This window comes from Hyla sarda, chromosome 1, assembly GCF_029499605.1.
Source record: "Hyla sarda isolate aHylSar1 chromosome 1, aHylSar1.hap1, whole genome shotgun sequence".
In the NCBI taxonomy this organism is placed as follows: Eukaryota; Metazoa; Chordata; class Amphibia; order Anura; family Hylidae; genus Hyla; species Hyla sarda.
Genome location: NC_079189.1, coordinates 176,715,834 through 176,720,833, shown reverse-complemented (window position 1 = coordinate 176,720,833; position 5,000 = coordinate 176,715,834). Strand labels below are relative to the sequence as shown.

At 46.2% G+C, this 5,000-nt stretch overlaps 8 non-coding genes across 8 annotated transcripts in view; 4 read left to right on the top strand and 4 right to left on the bottom strand.

Annotated features, from left to right (window-relative positions):
- Positions 1-1,345: 1,345 nt before the first annotated feature.
- Positions 1,346-1,418, bottom strand: TRNAK-CUU (transfer RNA lysine (anticodon CUU)). Its single transcript has one exon. It is a non-coding gene; the product is annotated as a tRNA-Lys (tRNA).
- A 132-nt stretch (positions 1,419-1,550) lies between these two features.
- TRNAG-GCC (transfer RNA glycine (anticodon GCC)) lies at positions 1,551-1,621 on the top strand. Its single transcript has one exon. It is a non-coding gene; the product is annotated as a tRNA-Gly (tRNA).
- Positions 1,622-2,234: 613 nt separating this feature from the next.
- Positions 2,235-2,307, bottom strand: TRNAK-CUU (transfer RNA lysine (anticodon CUU)). Its single transcript has one exon. It is a non-coding gene; the product is annotated as a tRNA-Lys (tRNA).
- A 135-nt stretch (positions 2,308-2,442) lies between these two features.
- TRNAG-GCC (transfer RNA glycine (anticodon GCC)) lies at positions 2,443-2,513 on the top strand. Its single transcript has one exon. It is a non-coding gene; the product is annotated as a tRNA-Gly (tRNA).
- Positions 2,514-3,125: 612 nt separating this feature from the next.
- On the bottom strand, positions 3,126-3,198 carry TRNAK-CUU (transfer RNA lysine (anticodon CUU)). Its single transcript has one exon. It is a non-coding gene; the product is annotated as a tRNA-Lys (tRNA).
- Positions 3,199-3,333: 135 nt separating this feature from the next.
- On the top strand, positions 3,334-3,404 carry TRNAG-GCC (transfer RNA glycine (anticodon GCC)). Its single transcript has one exon. It is a non-coding gene; the product is annotated as a tRNA-Gly (tRNA).
- An 846-nt stretch (positions 3,405-4,250) lies between these two features.
- On the top strand, positions 4,251-4,321 carry TRNAG-GCC (transfer RNA glycine (anticodon GCC)). Its single transcript has one exon. It is a non-coding gene; the product is annotated as a tRNA-Gly (tRNA).
- Positions 4,322-4,933: 612 nt separating this feature from the next.
- TRNAK-CUU (transfer RNA lysine (anticodon CUU)) overlaps positions 4,934-5,000 on the bottom strand; it is a 73-nt gene continuing 6 nt past the window's right edge. Inside the window, exon 1 of the tRNA in view lies at positions 4,934-5,000. This exon is cut by the window's right edge and continues 6 nt beyond it. This is a non-coding gene — a tRNA (tRNA-Lys).

The window sequence follows — 5,000 nt, the reverse complement described above, 5'->3', positions numbered from 1 at the left end:
GATCGCTGAGTTTGAGTTTTTTTCGGTATTAGTTTTTTTTCAAGGAGGTAATCTGTGGGCTCTTTGGTGGGTTAATAGAGGTAAGCACAGCCAGAAAAGAAAGAAGCACTCTACCAGATTGAATACAGCTCAGTAATTTCCTTTGGACTGCAGCTGAATAGTGAGAAAAAATCAGTAGCCTTCCGAATAGTCTAAGTGTAGAAGTGGCCTTATTTGCTTCTGATCATCTTTATCCTTTCCAACATTTTTCTTTGCTTCAGTTGCATTGAGGCATTTGGTTTTATTTATTTCAGGGAGGGTATCTGTGAGCTGTTTGGTGGGGTGATGCAGGTAAGCACAGCCAGAAACAAAAAGTTACCAGTCATCGCCCGACGTGGGGCTCAAACCCACGACCCTGCGCTTAAAAGTCTCATGCTCTACCGACTGAGCTAGCCGGGCAACTACTTGACTGGAGAGCTTGCTCCGCCAGAGTGGGACATGGTATCTGTGGGCAGGAGGCCGTGGTGAGGCCTGGGTGCCAGCAGCAGCAGCAGCAGCAGCAGCAGCAGCAGCAGCAGCAGCAGCAGCAGCAGCAGCAGCAGCAGCAGCAGCAGCAGCAGCAGCAGCAGCAGCAGCAGCAGCAGCAGCAGCAGCAGCAGCAGCAGCAGTCGGTTGCAGCAGCAGCAGCAGTCGGTTCAGTGGTAGAATTCTCGCCTGCCACGCGGGAGGCCCGGCTTCGATTCCCGGCCAATGCAGCGCTGTTCCTTTAGTCCTTCAGCTCCCATTCCAAACCATGTCTTAGTCTTTATTTAAGGCTAGGACTACAGGAAGACGTTTGTAGAGCTACTGATGAATTTCTACTATAGAGATAAAAAAGGACCCCAGGAGATTGAATAAAGTCCAGGGTTTTACTTTGGACTGCAGCTGAATAGTGAGAATCAATCAGTAGCATTCTTTGATTCCATCCTCTTTATCCTTCAAAATGATTTTCCTCAAAGTTGGATCGCTGAGTTTGAGTTTTTTTCGGTATTAGTTTTTTTTCAAGGAGGTAATCTGTGGGCTCTTTGGTGGGTTAATAGAGGTAAGCACAGCCAGAAAAGAAAGAAGCACTCTACCAGATTGAATACAGCTCAGTAATTTCCTTTGGACTGCAGCTGAATAGTGAGAAAAAATCACTAGCCTTCCGAATGGTCTAAGTGTAGAAGTGGCCTTATTTGCTTCTGATCATCTTTATCCTTTCCAACATTTTTCTTTGCTTCAGTTGCATTGAGGCATTTGGTTTTATTTATTTCAGGGAGGGTATCTGTAAGCTGTTTGGTGGGGTGATGCAGGTAAGCACAGCCAGAAACGAAAAGTTACCAGTTATCGCCCAACGTGGGGCTCGAACCCACGACCCTGAGATTAAGAGTCTCATGCTCTACCGACTGAGCTAGCCGGGCAACTGCTTGACTGGAGAGCTTGCTCCGCCAGAGTGGGACATGGTATCTGTGGGCAGGAGGCCGTGGTGAGGCCTGGGTGCTAGCAGCAGCAGCAACAGCAGTCGGTTGCCAAAAACTAAATGTCATGGCAGAGCATTGGTGGTTCAGTGGTAGAATTCTCGCCTGCCATGCGGGAGGCCCGGGTTCGATTCCCGGCCAATGCAGCGCTGTTCTTTTAGTCCTTCAGCTCCCATTCCAAACCATGTCTTAGTCTTTATTTAAGGCTAGGACTACAGGGAGACGTTTTGTAGAGCTACTGATGAATTTCTACTATAGAGATAAAAAAGGACCCCAGGAGATTGAATAAAGTCTAGGGTTTTACTTTGGACTGCAGCTGAATAGTGAGAATCAATCAGTAGCATTCTTTGATTCCATCCTCTTTATTCTTCAAAATGATTTTCCTCAAAGTTGGATCGCTGAGTTTGAGTTGTTTTCGGTATTAGTTTTTTTTCAAGGAGGTAATCTGTGGGCTCTTTGGTGGGTTAATAGAGGTAAGCACAGCCAGAAAAGAAAGAAGCACTCTACCAGATTGAATACAGCTCAGTAATTTCCTTTGGACTGCAGCTGAATAGTGAGAAAAAAATCACTAGCCTTCCGAATGGTCTAAGTGTAGAAGTGGCCTTACTTGCTTCTGATCATCTTTATCCTTTCCAACATTTTTCTTTGCTTCAGTTGCATTGAGGCATTTGGTTTTATTTATTTCAGGGAGGGTATCTGTGAGCTGTTTGGTGGGGTGATGCAGGTAAGCACAGCCAGAAACGAAAAGTTACCAGTCATCGCCCAACGTGGGGCTCGAACCCACGACCCTGAGATTAAGAGTCTCATGCTCTACCGACTGAGCTAGCCGGGCAACTGCTTGACTGGAGATCTTGCTCCGCCAGAGTGGGACATGGTATCTGTGGGCAGGAGGCCGTGGTGAGGCCTGGGTGCCAGCAGCAGCAGCAGCAACAGCAGTCGGTTGCCAAAAACTAAATGTCATGGCAGAGCATTGGTGGTTCAGTGGTAGAATTCTCGCCTGCCACGCGGGAGGCCCGGGTTCGATTCCCGGCCAATGCAGCGCTGTACTTTTAGTCCTTCAGCTCCCATTCCAAACCATGTCTTAGTCTTTATTTAAGGCTAGGACTACAGGGAGACGTTTTGTAGAGCTACTGATGAATTTCTACTATAGAGATAAAAAAGGACCCCAGGAGATTGAATAAAGTCTAGGGTTTTACTTTGGACTGCAGCTGAATAGTGAGAATCAATCAGTAGCATTCTTTGATTCCATCCTCTTTATCCTTCAAAATGATTTTCCTCAAAGTTGGATCGCTGAGTTTGAGTTTTTTTCGGTATTAGTTTTTTTTCAAGGAGGTAATCTGTGGGCTCTTTGGTGGGTTAATAGAGGTAAGCACAGCCAGAAAAGAAAGAAGCACTCTACCAGATTGAATACAGCTCAGTAATTTCCTTTGGACTGCAGCTGAATAGTGAGAAAAAATCACTAGCCTTTCGAATTATCTAAGTGTAGAAGTGGCCTTATTTGCTTCTGATCATCTTTATCCTTTCCAACATTTTTCTTTGCTTCAGTTGCATTGAGGCATTTGGTTTTATTTATTTCAGGGAGGGTATCTGTGAGCTGTTTGGTGGGGTGATGCAGGTAAGCACAGCCAGAAACGAAAAGTTACCAGTCATCGCCCAACGTGGGGCTCGAACCCACGACCCTGAGATTAAGAGTCTCATGCTCTACCGACTGAGCTAGCCGGGCAACTGCTTGACTGGAGAGCTTGCTCCGCCAGAGTGGGACATCGTATCTGTGGGCAGGAGGCCGTGGTGAGGCCTGGGTGCCAGCAGCAGCAGCAGCAACAGCAGTCGGTTGCCAAAAACTAAATGTCATGGCAGAGCATTGGTGGTTCAGTGGTAGAATTCTCGCCTGCCACGCGGGAGGCCCGGGTTCGATTCCCGGCCAATGCAGCGCTGTTCTTTTAGTCCTTCAGCTCCCATTCCAAACCATGTCTTAGTCTTTATTTAAGGCTAGGACTACAGGGAGACGTTTTGTAGAGCTACTGATGAATTTCTACTATAGAGATAAAAAAGGACCCCAGGAGATTGAATAAAGTCCAGGGTTTTACTTTGGACTGCAGCTGAATAGTGAGAATCAATCAGTAGCATTCTTTGATTCCATCCTCTTTATCCTTCAAAATGATTTTCCTCAAAGTTGGATCGCTGAGTTTGAGTTTTTTTGGTATTAGTTTTTTTTCAAGGAGGTAATCTGTGGGCTCTTTGGTGGGTTAATAGAGGTAAGCACAGCCAGAAAAGAAAGATGCACTCTACCAGATTGAATACAGCTCAGTAATTTCCTTTGGACTGCAGCTGAATAGTGAGAAAAAATCAGTAGCCTTCCGAATGTTCTAAGTGTAGAAGAGGCCTTATTTGCTTCTGATCATCTTTTTCCTTTCCAACATTTTTCTTTGCTTCAGTTGCATTGAGGCATTTGGTTTTATTTATTTCAGGGAGGGTATCTGTGAGCTGTTTGGTGGGGTGATGCAGGTAAGCACAGCCAGAAACGAAAAGTTACCAGTCATCGCCCAACGTGGGGCTCGAACCCACGACCCTGAGATTAAGAGTCTCATGCTCTACCGACTGAGCTAGCCTGGCAACTGCTTGACTGGAGAGCTTGCTCCGCCAGAGTGGGACATGGTATCTGTGGGCAGGAGGCCGTGGTGAGGCCTGGGTGCCAGCAGCAGCAGCAGCAGCAGCAACAGCAGCAGCAGCAGCAGCAGCAGCAGTCGGTTGCCAAAAACTAAATGTCATGGCAGAGCATTGGTGGTTCAGTGGTAGAATTCTCGCCTGCCACGCGGGAGGCTCGGGTTCGATTCCCGGCCAATGCAGCGCTGTTCTTTTAGTCCTTCAGCTCCCATTCCAAACCATGTCTTAGTCTTTATTTAAGGCTAGGACTACAGGGAGACGTTTTGTAGAGCTACTGATGAATTTCTACTATAGAGATAAAAAAGGACCCCAGGAGATTGAATAAAGTCCAGGGTTTTACTTTGGACTGCAGCTCAATAGTGAGAATCAATCAGTAGCATTCTTTGATTCCATCCTCTTTATCCTTCAAAATGATTTTCCTCAAAGTTGGATCGCTGAGTTTGAGTTTTTTTCGGTATTAGTTTTTTTTCGAGGAGGTAATCTGTGGGCTCTTTGGTGGGTTAATAGAGGTAAGCACAGCCAGAAAAGAAAGAAGCACTCTACCAGATTGAATACAGCTCAGTAATTTCCTTTGGACTGCAGCTGAATAGTGAGAAAAAATCACTAGCATTCCGAATGGTCTAAGTGTAGAAGTGGCCTTATTTGCTTCTGATCATCTTTATCCTTTCCAACATTTTTCTTTGCTTCAGTTGCATTGAGGCATTTGGTTTTATTTATTTCAGGGAGGGTATCTGTGAGCTGTTTGGTGGGGTGATGCAGGTAAGCACAGCCAGAAACGAAAAGTTACCAGTCATCGCCCAACGTGGGGCTCGAACCCACGACCCTGAGATTAAGAGTCTCATGCTCTACCGACTGAGCTAG